At 44.3% G+C, this 14,641-nt stretch overlaps 1 protein-coding gene across 1 annotated transcript in view; it reads left to right on the top strand.

Annotated features, from left to right (window-relative positions):
- Window positions 1-14,641, top strand: part of LOC126277956 (uncharacterized) — a 564,263-nt gene that overhangs the window by 417,226 nt on the left and 132,396 nt on the right. The window lies entirely within an intron of this gene.

The following is a 14,641-nucleotide window of genomic DNA, read 5'->3' as shown; positions in this document are numbered from 1 at the left end:
TCGCCCGCCATCGATCGTTGGGCGTTATAATTGATCGCTGTCCGATAAAGATGGCTGCGTTAAGTTGGGAGTGTGTGACTGACAGGATTCAAGGAGTGATCCTTCAACGCAAGCTAGCTCCCTTTCGTTACTTCATAAGGTTCGTACCTTGGAAACTTATGTGTTGAGCGAAGCCTGTTGTGTTGCCAAAATTTTCCCCTTCCTGTGATGAAGCTACAACGATTATCGGGGAAAGTTTATCTGGCGCAACTCTATGTCTCAGGCTATGTGGAGATCCCGGCTGATGGGCAATTAGGACCTCTTTCATTTTCGGGTCAAAGCTTCTGCTTTATTTCCTCTACGCACTGTTTTAATGTGCGTTTGCGTTCCCCAGTCACTTACAGCTCATTTTTTTGCCTGTCTCCGACCAGTAAGCTAAACCCATCCAATAGATGTTGGTAGGATAAATAATAATTTAAGGCATATTTGTGACTGTTTTCTTGATGTCAGTTATTTGGGGATTGATATTCTTTCCCAGTAACATCTCTCTCTCAGAATGCTGTTATGTCGCTGAACGTTTCCAAATCACGCTTCCTCTGTGGAGTCCCTAGCGCCAGAGAGAAAGTGGAAGATTGTTTGGTTCAGCGTCAGCCTACCTGTTTTTCCGACTGAAGTGCCGTACTCGTGGTACAAAGCCGTTCATAACCTTCTCGACACCAACGTTTGGCTTTTTCGCTTTGACCTTACTGAGATAGACCGATGCAGTCGTCGCCATGAAATTGATACGTTACGTTATCGGTTGGGCACCTGCGGACACGCTGGAGTTAGCTTCGCCGACAGTTGGTCTTCAAAATGCTTCAAATGGCTCTGAGCACTATGGGACATAACATCTGAGGTCATCAGTCCCCTAGACTTAGCACTACTTAAACCTAACTAACCTAAGGACACCACACACATCCATGCCCGAGGCAGGATTCGAACCTGCGACCGTAGCGGTCACGCAGTTCCGGACAAAATCGACTAGAACCGCTCGGCCTGAGCGGCTGGCCAATTGGTCTTCCTTGCCAGGATGACGGAGGCGGTAATCTCCGGCGAGATTCTACTGCGTCACTATTTTGCCTTCTTTTCCAGAACGAAGAACAATACGATTATTTGGCTTGTATGGCGATATGTTCTTTGCCTGGTGGGAAGCGGATATGACCCGGACCCTTGTGCTTTTCACCAGTATGTGGTTACGGCCCAGAGGACTTGACAAAGGATGCCACACATCCGCGAGCTTTTTGTGAATATGCAGCATCTGGTATCTGAATGAAATGCAGAATCCCTTTTCTGTAAGCCTGTTTCATTGCTGTCACCTTTTCGTTGAGTTAACTGGTCCTCGTGGTATTTTCGGCATGACCCTGTCATAGCCCCTTTGCAGGTGTATTGATAGAGATTTTTATTAATTTTTGTGGCCCTGTTTGTCTTTTTTGTTTAATTAATAAAAATCTACAAAATCAACTCCAAGATTCGAAATGACACTACACTATGTAATCAAAAGTATCTGAACTCGTGAAATGGTCGTACGGTAAAATCCCCACTTCATTGCTACCGCCGAGATGTTGTGTATCATCGCTCGTGCGCCGACTATAACACCACGTTCAAACTCACTTAAATATTGATAACCTGCCATTGTAGCAGCAGTAATCGATCTAATAGCTGCGCCAGACGCTTGTTGTCTTATACAGGGTGTTACAAAAAGGTACTGCCAAACATTCAGGGAACATTCCTCACACACAAAGAAAGAAAATATATATTATGTGGACATGTGTCCGGAAACGCTTGCTTTCCATGTTAGAGCTCATTTTATTACTTCTCTTCAAATCACATTAATCATGGAATGGAAACACGCAGCAACGGAACGTACAGGCGTGACTTCAAACACTTTGTTACAGGAAATGTTCAAAATGTCCTCCGTTAGTGAGGATACATGCATCCACCCGCCGTCGCATGGGATCCCTGATGCGCTGATGCAGACCTGGAGAAAGGCGTATTGTATCACAGCCGTCCACAATACGAGCACGAAGAGTCTCTACATTTGGTACCGGGGTTGCGAAGACAAGAGCTGTCAAATGCCCCCTTAAATGAAAGTGAAGAGGGTTGAGGTCAGGAGACCGTGGAGGCCATGGAATTGGTCCGCCTCTACCAATCCATCGGTCACCGAATCTGTTGTTGAGAAGCGTACGAACACTTCGACTGAAACGTGCAGGAGCTCCATCGTGCATGAACCACATGTTGTGTCGTACTTGTAAAGGCACATGTTCTAGCAGCACAGGTAGAGTATCTCGTATTAAATCATGATAACGTGCTCCATTGAGCGTAGGTGGAAGATCATGGGGCCCAATCAAGACATCACCAACAATGCCTGCCCAAACGTTCACAGAAAATCTGTGTTGACGACGTGATTGTACAATTGCGTGCGGATTCTTGTCAGCCCATACATGTTGATAGTGAAAATTTACAATTTGATCACGTCGGAATGAAGCCTCATCCGTAAAGAGAACATTTGCACTGAAATGAGGATTGACACATTGTTGGATGAACCATTCGCAGAGTGTACCCGTGGAGGCCAATCATCTGCTGATAGTGCCTGCACACGCTGTACATGGTACGTAAACAACTGGTTCTCCCATAGCACTCTCCATAGAGTGACGTGGTCAACGTTTCCTTGTACAGCAGCAGCTTCTCTGACGCTGATATTAGGGTTATCGTCAACTGCGCGAAGAATTGCCTCGTCCATTGCAGGCGTCCTCGTCGTTCTAGGTCTTCCCCAGTCGCGAGTCAGAGGCTGGAATGTTCTGTGCTCCCTAAGACGCATATCCATTGCTTCGAACGTCTTCCTGTCGGGACATCTTCGTTCTGGAAATCTGTCTCGATACAAACGTACCGCGCCATGGTTATTGCCCCGTGCTAACTCATACATCAAATGGCCATCTGCAAACTGCGCATTTGTAAACATTGTACTGACTGCAAAACCACGTTCGTGATGAACACTAACCTGTTGATGCTACGTACTGATGTGCTTGATGCTAGTACTGTAGAGCAATGAGTCGCATGTCAACACAAGCACCGGAGTGATTAACTTCCTTCAATTGGGCCAACTGGCAGTGAATCGAGGAAGCACAGTACATACTGACGAAACTAAAATGAGCTCTAACATGGAAATTAAGCGTTTCCGGACACATTTCCACGTAACATCTTTTCTTTATTTGTGCGTGAGGAATGCTTCCTGAAAGTTTGGCCAAACCTTTTTGAAACACCCTGTATAGGCGTAGCCGACCGCAGCGGCGTATTCTACCAGTTTACATATCTCTGTATTTGAATACGCATGCCTCTACCAGTTTCTTTGGCGGTTCAGTGTATATATACGAAGAAATCGCCGATTTGTCAAGTGACGCTCTAACGCGAATGCAACACAGGAGATTTGTGGCACGTGTGGTGCATTAGTTACGGTGATCTGTTTCAGCTTTGCGCCTCGTGCACTGCGGCACGCTAATGGCTTGCTACGTGAGGTGTGCTCCCTCACTGAATGGACGGAGCTAATGCCCGCTAATTACTCGCTGGCTCTGCCCGGCCCAGCCAGTAGGGGGCGCGGCGAGAGGTCGCATTGTAACTCTGCCGCGCTCCTACTTTCCTCTTCGTCTGGGCCGTCAGCTTTGAGAACGCACAGCTGTGCTAAGGTGGAGGCAATCCTGCTTCAGGAAGGACTGCTTCCCGCACCTTCTGCATGTTGTTGGTCGGGCTGGTTTCACCCGGCTCAACCATCGAATTTATTGAAAAAATTAATAACGTGGACGCCACATTTAGAGATCCTGGTCGCATGCCTAAGGAATGCGCATATTTTTAAAAACGTCGCTAGAAACAGATTTGAAAATTTTAGGGGAGTCAGTGCTTTGAATACAGGGTATAGAAGATGTGGTGTCACCGCCAGACACCACACTTGCTAGGTGGTAGCCTTTAAATCGGCCGCGGTCCGTTAGTATACGTCGGACCCGCGTGTCGCCACTATCAGTGATTGAAGACCGAGCGCCGCCACACGGCAGATATAGTCTAGAGACACTCCCTAGCACTCGCTCCAGTTGGAGAGCCGACTTTGCTAGCGATGGTTCACTGACTACATACCCTCTCATTTGCCGAGACGACAGTTTAGCATAGCCCTCAGCTACGTCATTTGCTACGACTGCTATGTATCCTGAACAGATAATATTGTGAATCATGTACCGCCAAGAGCGACGTTCATCATTAATGGATTAAAGTTAAGTATAAAACTAATTACGTCCGCTTTCTGAATTGTAATTCTTTGTCATGTTGCAGACCTCACGTCAGTATAGTTCTTCCCTCCTCACACCAGCCTGCGTGAGCTAAATCACGTGCATTTCGGCCTCCTCTAGTAACACGGTGTTGGCTCTTCTGCCAACACTACAGAAGACATGCAATAATATTAAGTAGAAGTATGCGAGCCATCACAGATTTTTCTTATTAGAAGAACGAAACCGTTTTAGAAAGGGACGATTCTGTATAAGATCCCAGTTACACAGTTAAGCAGACAACACAAAATGGAAAGGAATATAGCTTCGAAACTCCTACAGCTTTTATAAATTACGAAAAAGCATTTGACCTGGTAAGCGGAGAAAAATTATGGGAAATCATTACTCAAAGAGAATATCCGAATCACCTATTTAAAATATTAAAATATAAAGGCACAAAAATCAGCGAGCGTGTCTGAATCAGAAGGTATAGTAAAAAGATAAATATAAACCAAGATATAAAACAGGACTATAGCTTGTCGTCTAATCTGTTTACAGTCTATTTAGACGATCTGATTACAGAATGGATGTGTAAAGTTAACAAGCATTTGTATTGGATCAGATTTTACGCTTAAGGCAACGCTGTATGCTGTTGGTGAAGTAAAAGAGAAAACGATCTGCAAAGATCATTATAGATGTTACAGAAATTACGTGAAAATCGTAATTTTGGACTTTTTCATAAACGACACGAAAACAACGGCCTTCAAAGGTAAATATACCATTAAAATCAAAATTGTTATCATTGACACTCTTTTATAACAAATTACGGGTTTAAATAACTGAGTAATATATGCCAGTTATAAATATGAAAAAGGATTGTAAAAACAAATTTAGAGTGTTGCAGAAAACACGTAGCACAAAAAACAGTAGCCTAAACTCTAAAACTAGAAAATAAACACGAATGAAGTACTACAAAGAGATGGCTGTGCCTGATTTTCTTGATGGATCTGAAACATCGACGTTGAGAAAAGTTGATACAAACAAGATACAAAGATGTAAGCTCCCTATTTGAGATTCTGGCAGACGATGAAAGAATGTACTCTCTCAGATAAAATTGCAAATATAAAAACATGGGAAGAACTTGCAATAAACTCTTTAGAAGAAATAAGTGAGAGTCTGTTCTTTCGGATATATATCATTCAGGAGAAGACGGCCAACGATCTCGTCGTTGCGGATGCTCACCAGTCTCGAACTCTTCCTCGGTGCTGACTTCCTGTTGCTAGACCGTGGGACAAAAGAATTTACAGGCAGCCAACACTGCCAGCCGTGGCGTGGCTGTAATGGAAAAATGAAGTTACCTTTGGGAGCTAATGAAATAAATTAAAATTTTCCTACCGACTGGCTCATCCTTTACAACCCTTCCATCGGATTGCCACAGGGTAAAGCACTGCTTGTCATTGTAAATCATTTGCTTTCAGTCCTCCACTGACCACTAGCATCGCTCTTTAAACCAGCCAAAACGTTTCTCAGCACTACCAACAGAAATTTGTGGCTTATGAGAAATAGCTCCACCATTGTACACACCTCTCTTTAACTCGCTACACACAACGATTGTGCAAGCTGATAGTACTTTGGAACTCACAAGGGATGTTTCCGCTTATTTCATGAGATTGTTTACAACCGCAGCGCTTGTTGATCAGTGTCTGTAAGTACAAGAGGTCTTGCTCCTACTGTGGTTGTTACTTATACATCACAGTTACACCAGGAACAGTCGGCTTGGGCAGTCTCAGAAGGGTTGAAATGTCCCTGACGGATTTGTTACTCAGGTGAGTTCCAGTGATTAATCCAACTTCGAAGTCAGTGAACTCTCCTGACCGACCCAGTCTGCCGTTCCAGCTTCTATGCTGACGATACAATACTCCTTGCCTCCTTTAGTACTGCAGGGCCCCCATCCTGTGACAGTTAGTTCGCCGTTACGTAGGGTTTTAAGATTTTGACTTCTCTTCTGTAGTCTGTCGCCGACTTTGCGTTTCTGGCCTGGCTGCGTTCCGGCACGACAAGTTTTAAAATTTAAACAAATCCCACCATGCAGCCAACGTCGACATTTTAGGCGTCATGAAGTTCCTGACACATGATTAAGCGTGTGTGTTTTAACTTCCCCGTTTTATAGTTTGACTCCTCTTACTCCATCCGACCACTTTTAGCGGATCCTCTCTCTTGCTCGAGTAACTGTGCAATCGCGGGACTGATGACCTCGCCGTTTAGTCCCATAATCCCCCGTCAATCAAAAATGGTTCAAATGGCTCTGAGCACTATGGGACTTAACATCTGAGGTCATCAGTTCCCTAGAACTTAGAACTACTGAAACCTAAGGACATCACACACATCCATGCCCGAGGCAGGATTCGAACCTGTGACCGGAGCGGTCGCGCGGTTCCAGACTGTAGCGCCTAGAACTGCTCGGCGTCACTGGCTGGCTGCGTGTTTAGTTACTTTTGGATATCGTTCAGGTCTTCGTGCACTGTTTGTCAGGTTGTGTGTGTCGTTAGCGTTATTTTCACTGACGACTATTTTAGATGTCGGCATTCTGAGGGGAGTTGGTCGGTTGCTGCGGACCAGGGAAGTTACCTCCGCGCGGTCCAGTCGGCTGGGCCCGCTGGCGGGCCCTGTTCAGTGTCGGAGTTTGTGTGGAGTTGTCCGATCGCTACGAGCTTCGTGGTTCACCGACCCAGGACGTCAAATTGAATAGTGGTTTGAACTACCCAAGCCACGTCCATTCCTGTTGTGTGGTTCGTTTCGGTGGTTCGCTGCTGGGGAGGTTTTCCTGAGAGCAACACCGAGTGTTTCTATTGGTGAAATTTAGCCACCATGCGGTGAAATTAACTACATTGATTGACTACAATTCAAGTGCACCAGCCGAATTTTCTGCCTTGTGGCCGTTAGTGTTCTGGTTACCTGCCCTGGCCATTAACGTAACTTCTGTCCTTTCCTCACCTGTTGTGGGTGTCCAAGATGGTGTGTAGTTTTGACAGCTTAATACATATTTCATTGTGGATAATTACGTTCGTAACTTTTGGTGTTTGAGTTCTAATGTACCGATTGGTGTCAAGCAAGTCGTTATGTGGGTCGGTCCGTGGCTGTCCCCTGGTTGGGTTCCGACGGATCAAGTGTAATTGGGCTCACCACTTGTCTCACCTAAGTGAACGAGGGCAGACCGACCTCCCTGGCAGCTTCTGAGTGCCGTTTTCTTTATCGTCCTTCTCACCGGTGTTTAATTGTCTATTTATAATCTATCATAGCCAATTATTTAAAAAAACTCCTTCTTTTACTGGGTTTTATGTATATTTTAAATTTTGGAAAATCAACTGTGGGCCTTCAGCCACTAGTATTGCATCTTGATTATGCTTCTCTATTCACCCTTGCCTTGAGGTTCTCAGCTTCGCTGTGTATATATACATGTTAATTATTTTATTTGCAATTTTAACTGCATGTTTTTACCACTTGAGATTTATCTTGTTGCTTTAAGATTTCTTGTTTGGAGGCCTTCAGCCGTGAAATAATTTGCCTTTTTGAATCGCGTAGTTCTAAAGGTTCGGGTATGTGCCGTTTTGGTTTAGTGGTGTTATTAAATTGCAATAAATTACAATTTTGAGCGAACCTGACCGACACCTTATTTGGCCGTTTCCATAATCCTAATCACCTGCTCTGCCCAGCGGGTGTTTCGGCCGTATCAATTATTATTATGAAACTTCCTGGCAGATTAAAACTGTGTGCCCGACCGAGACTCGAACTCGGGACCTTTGCCTTTCGCGGCCAAGTGCTCTATCATCTGAGGTACCGAAGAACGACTCACGCCCGGTACTCACAGCTTTACTTCTGCCAGTATCTCGTCTCCTACATTCTAATCTTTACAGAAGCTCTCCTGAGAACCTTGCAGAACTAGCACTCCTGAAAGAAAGGATATTACGGAGACATGGCTTAGCCAAAGCCTGGGGGATGTTTCCAGAATGACGTTTTCACTCTGCAGCCGAGTGTGTGCTGATGGTAGAGCTCTTGCCCGCGAAAGGCAAAGGTCCCGAGTTCGATTCTCGGTCGGGCACACAGTTGTAATCTGCTAGGAAGTTTCATATGAGCGCACACTCCGCTGCAGAGTGAAAATCTCATTCTGGAAATTATTATTATTATTTCTTTCTTATCTCAGACGTTATGTCTGGTCAGAAGTAGAAAGTGACGCGGACCTTGATCAATCGTGACTTCCTTTTAACTGTACGGTATATGTTATATTGCATTTAGGAACTTTCGGTTAATTGAACATGTATCAATAATTACGGATTTCTGTAGTTGTATATATAAGTTTGGATGTAGCTGTATTGCATTGATGTTCTGGTGGATATTGTGTGGTATGACTCCTGTAGTTGATAGTATAATTGGTATAATGTCAACTTTATCCTGATGCCACATATGCTTGACTTCCTCAGCCAGTTGGATGCATTTTTCAATTTTTTCTCCTGTTTTCTTTTGTATATTTGTTGTATTGGGTATGGATATTTCTATTAGTTGTGTTAATTTCTCCTTTTTATTGGTGAGTATGATGTCAGGTTTGTGATGTGGCGTTGTTTTACCTGTTATAATGGTTCTGTTCCAGTATAATTTGTATTCATTATTCTCCAGCACATTTTGTGGTGCATACTTGTATGTGGGAACGTGTTGTTTTATAAGTTTATGTTGTAAGGCAAGCTGTTGGTGTGTTACTTTTGCTACATTGTCATGTCTTCTGGGGTATTCTGTATTTGCTAGTATTGTACATCCGCTTGTGATGTGATCTACTGTTTCTATTTGTTGTTTGCAAAGTCTGCATTTATTGTTGTGGTATTGGGATCTTTAATAATATCCTTGCTGTAATATCTGGTGTTTATTGTTTGATCCTGTATTGCAATCTTGAATCCTTCCGTCTCACTGTATATATTGCCTTTTCTTAGCCATGTGTTGGATGCGTCTTGGTTGATGTGTGGCTGTGTTAGATGATACGGGTGCTTGCCATGTAGAGTTTTTTTTCCAATTTACTTTCTTTATTTCTGTTGATGTTATGTGATCTAAAGGGTTGTAGAAGTGGTTATGAAATTGCAGTGGTGTAGCCGATGTATTTATATTTATTATTATTATTATTATTATTATTATTATTATTATTATTAGACTGATTAGACACAAAGAATTAACAGCCAGAAGTCGTCCAATTTGTGTCAGTTCAAAAGTAAGGAAGGAGTAGAGCAATCAAGTGATTCACAAACACTAAGTGCATACATCTTAACTTGTTTGATTTTAAATGGGGTTGCGGTGTGCAGCTCAAGAAAATTCCGCAACAGAGAGGAGTAATGCAGGGGAAGTATGTTTTGTAAGAAGCGTCTGCCCTCACGGTGTATAGTTAGCGTTCGTTTCCAAGAAGGATGTGGGTAGCGCTAGCGATGCACCATTCATTATAATATCCCCTCTCCCCTTCCCCTCCCCCCCCCCCCACACAAACTAAATATCATTCATTTTACATTATTTTAAAAATAGAAGCGTTCCACGAAAAGTCTTTCATTCTACAGTTTAGTTAGCTGCGTAGGTGATAATGTGAGGAAGTGTGGAGAGGACAAATGGCAAGGACGTGGTGGGGGGGGGGGGGGGCGTGGTCGGGGGGAGGGGATGGTGGGCTTAATGTCTGACTGCACTCAGGGGTAATGGTGTAAGAAAAGTTGGGAACCACAGAACTGCCTGGGCCGTTCAGAAAGTTCACACGTTACCGAGTTCACACTACGTGTAATGTGGTAGAGCACTTGCCCGCCAAAGGCAAAGGTCCCGAATTCGAGCCTCGGTCCGGCATACAGTTTTAATCTACCAGGAAGCTTCATATCAGCGCACACACCGCTGCAGAGTGAAAATCTCATTCTGGAAAGACTCCCCCAGGCTGTGGCTAAGCCATGTCTCCGCAATATCCTTTCTTTCAAGAGTGTTAGTTCTGCAATGTTCGCAGGAGAGCTTCTGTAAAGTCTGGAAGTTGGAAACGAGGTACTGGCAGAAGTAAAGTTGTGAGTCGTGCTTGGGTAGCTCAGTTGGTAGAGCACTTGCCCGCGATAGGCAAAGGTCCCGAGTTCGAGTCTCGGTCCGGCATACAGTTTTAATCTGCCAGGACATTCCATATCAGCGCACACTCCGCTGCATAGTAAAAATCTCGTTCTGTAATGACGTAGTTCAAGTAGCAGCAACTTTAGCATGTGCTCTAGAGCATAGAAATGTCTCCCTGCGACTTCCACGTGCTTGGTCTGCTAAGAAATCATATCAGAGGGAATTGCGTCAACTCGGACTACGAACTGAAGGAGACAGTGGATGACAGGCTCCTGTCAGTCACAGAAATTATGGGATCAGGGAATCCTTCGGCTCCAGAAACTTTTGTGTCGAGGCCTCTTGTGATTACTTTTGAATAAAGAGTTCAATTATACACACAGTGGTGTTGGTACCTTTTCTTTTGAACACCCCTCATGTCAGAACATTCACGGGAAATTACTTGCTCCTTTCAAAAATGTATTCGGACTACTGCATCATGCTATCACTTTTTTCATTTATACCGGGTGAGTTGGAGGCGTTTTAGTGTCTTTTTTTTTTTTTTTTTTTTTTTTTATCTAGAGCCTCTGGCAAAATTACACCGCTAACCGTGGAGTAACGGAAAGAATATCTCGGCACGCACCACATTTCATTCTGATTTACGCAGTGCATCGCGCGTTGCGTGCCTGTAACAAGGTGCCCGCATTCACTTACTTTATGAGTGGTGCTTCCTTTGTGGGGCGGAACCTGTTCGCAGACCGGCGGCCGCTTTGCGCATGCGCTAACAGGGCGGTCGGCGTCCCTGATTTACATTAGCGGATGCTGCCTGCGCGAGCAAACTGCGTGTGCCCCGTATGTGCCGGTCGCTGGAGACTCCCCGTCCCGTTTTCATTCTGTGTGCTTTCTGCCACACCGAACTACATCGCTCTCGAGTGTCTTACCACAGTGCACGACATGAACTTACCAGAATTATTCAATTAGATCAGATCCTTCGATACCATCGGTTGAGTTTGACTAATTACGTCATAACAAGTCCTAAAACGCAACACAACATTTTTTTGAAAATGGTGACAAATGGTATTACCTGCTCCGATGCTGTCGAAATATAAACATCAAATACAGAATTTTACGAATTATTAATAAGGAATGTTGAAGCTAACAAGACAATAGTGACAAATTAGGAACCTTAGGCGGACAGCAATTGCAAGGGAAGCGTTTCTGATGAAGAGAAATTTGTTAACATCGAGTGTAGACTAAAGTGTCAGGAAGTCGTTCTGAAACTATTTGTATGGAATGTAGCCATGTATGGAAGTGAAACGTGGACGATAAATAGTTTGGACAAGAAGAGAATAAAAGCTGTCGAAATGTGGTGCTACAGAAGAATGCTGAAGATTAGATGGGTAGATCACATAACTAATGAGGAGGTACTGAATAGAATTGGTGAGAAGAGGAGCTTGTGGCACAAGTTGACTAGAAGAAGGGATCGGTTGGTAGGACATGTTCTGAGACATCGAGGGATCACCAATTTAGTATTGGATGACAGCGTGGAGGGTAAAAATCGTAGAGGGAGACCAAGAGATGAATACTCTAAGCAGATTCAGAAGGATGTAGGTTGCAGTAGGTACTGGGAGATGAAGAAGCTTGCACAGGATAGAGTAGCATGGAGAGCTGCATCAAACCAGTCTCTGGACTGAAGACCACAACAACAACAACAACAACAGGCGGAGACAAACTGGAGGAACAACCACAAAATCACGACGACAGTAAAATGTATAGAACGAAACAACCAGAGAAACACGATGCAATGTTTTGTTTCAAAGACCCAAAAACACACAATAAGCGCAAACCAGTTTTCATGGGCATCGAAAACATTACCCATACAAACGGCCGCAACCCGACAGGAATACAAAAGCAATAGAGATAGAAAAAAATCACGGCAATTAACTATACGCGATATGAAACTAATCACTTGGCTTGTATAGCTTATCTTAAATGCTGATACCAACACAAAAACTTAGAAGCCGACAGCATGAGAAAAAAATCCAAAAGGCGATACCAGTATATGTAGAAATAAAAGAAGTACGTTAATATCACCATAACACAGAAATGGAGCGTAGATCTTTCAATGCAAGTAGCATGACAAGAAATAAAAAGTATTCAAAAATTGCCCCAAGTTCACGAAAATTGTAATAATTGTTTCCATTCGTAACTAGGACAACCAGAAATGAATAATCTCTCACTGATGTGTGACTACTATATGTGTATAGTATCGGTTACATTAGACACTCTTGTTCATGAATTAAGAAGTCACACAGACAGGCGAAACACAATGAGGTATCGCGCTAATGTGTGAGCCAACGGTGTCCCACAAGTAATATACTGAGGTAACGGTAGTCATGCTGTATGCACGTATACAGATGGCGGTAGTTTCGTGTGCACAAGGTATGAAAGGGAAGTGCATTGGCGGGGCTGTCATTTCTACTCAGATGATTGATGTGAAAACGTTTCCAATGTGATTGTGCCCGCACGATGAGAATTAAGACTTTGAACCCGGAATGGCAGTTGGAGCTAGACACATGGGACATTAAATTTCCGATACCGTTAGGATGGCACAGTGTCAAGAGTGTACTAAGAATACCGAATTTCAAGAATTACCTCTTATCATGGCCGACGGCTTTCACTTAATGACCAAGAGTAGCGGCGTTTGCGTAGTCAGTGCCAACAGACATGCGATACTGCGTGAAATAACTGGAAGGCGGTGCGTGGGTCTGCTCCTGAAAAAGGTTGGCCGAATGAAGGAAGTCGAGCGGCGTTCGTAGAGCTGCACAGCGTGGGCTAGAGGGCGCCGTCGTCGGCGAAGATCTTCCGTTCTCGTAGTGCCAACCTAAGAACGGGCGCCTACGTTGTGGTATCGTAGCTATCGATACCACAACAACCGCGGAAACAACCTCGGGCGTACGACGAACTTATCCGTTAGGACACTGCGGCGTAATTTGGCGTTAACGGGCTATGGGAGTAGACGACCAACGCGAGTCCCATTGATAACAGCACGACACCGTCTGCAGCGCCTCTACTGGGCTCGAGTCCATGTTGGTTGGAACCCAGACGACTGGAAAACCGTGGCCTGGTCGGATGCGACCCGATTTCAGTTGGTAAGACCTGATGGTAGGTTTAGAGTACGTCGCAAACTACTCGAACCGGTGGGCCCAGGTTGCCAACAGGGCACTGTGCAAGCTGGTGGTGGCTCTGTAATGGTGTGGGCTCTGTTTACGTGGAATTGGATGGGTTCACTGGTCCAACTGAACCGATCATTCACTGGAAATGGGTTCGGCTACTTGGAGACCATTTGCATCCATCAATGGACCTCATATTCCCCCAACAACGACGGAATTTTTATGGATGACAATGCGCCAGTTCATCGGGCCACAATTGTTTGCCATTGGTCTGAAGAACATTTTGGATAATTGGAGCGTCCGACATGAATCCTACAGAAAATTAATGGGACGTAATCGAGAGGTACGTTCGTGCACAAAATCCTGCACCGGGAGCACTTAAAGGAGATCGGACACGACACTGGGTGTCCCATTACTTTTGATATCTCAGTGTAGGACACGTGAAACTAAGACGTCATTTTGCTGTTTAACACATTGATATGGGTAGGAATACCGGGTACCTCACGTGGCAATGAGAGCTGTTGGATATTGCATGTGTTCCTTACTATACACAACCGTAGATGGCTGTGCAGGAAGACTGAACAAATAATCCACAGCATTGTGTGTTACGGAATTGAAAGAAGCTGGTGGCAGGCTGTATGAAACCAGCCACAAGACAGATACACATAGCAAAAATATAATGCGCAATCCCTATATATTGATTTCCGTGGTATACGTGACGCCTATATTCAAAAGTCTACTTGGTCAGGATTTTCAGTATTTGCCTGAGACTCTCCCATGAGCCACACAAACCTGTGAGCCGTCGTGCTTCCGTGTATACGTTCTGTATCTCCTGTTATTCCTATCTAGTATGGCTTCCGCAACTGCAGCAGTATTTTAAGACGTAATCAGTCGCCTTTGTTGACTGACTTCATCTGACCAGTTTCTCAACAATGAAGGAAGACTGCCACGTACTTTACCTACGTTTCAGACTACGACATAGTTTCATTTCATATCACCACTAATTATGGAGTCTAGGAATATGTGAGTCATTGCTATTTTAGGCGTAAGGTGCAAAGTTTTTGCCTTTTGTTAAGTGCGCAGTTTTATGTATCTGAGAATCTGAACCATGTTGCCAGTCTT

The sequence above is a fragment of the Schistocerca gregaria genome, chromosome 6, assembly GCF_023897955.1.
Source record: "Schistocerca gregaria isolate iqSchGreg1 chromosome 6, iqSchGreg1.2, whole genome shotgun sequence".
NCBI classification, from domain to species: domain Eukaryota; kingdom Metazoa; phylum Arthropoda; class Insecta; order Orthoptera; family Acrididae; genus Schistocerca; species Schistocerca gregaria.
The sequence above is the reverse complement of the archived record's forward strand: the minus strand, read 5'-3'. Positions and strand labels throughout refer to the sequence as shown.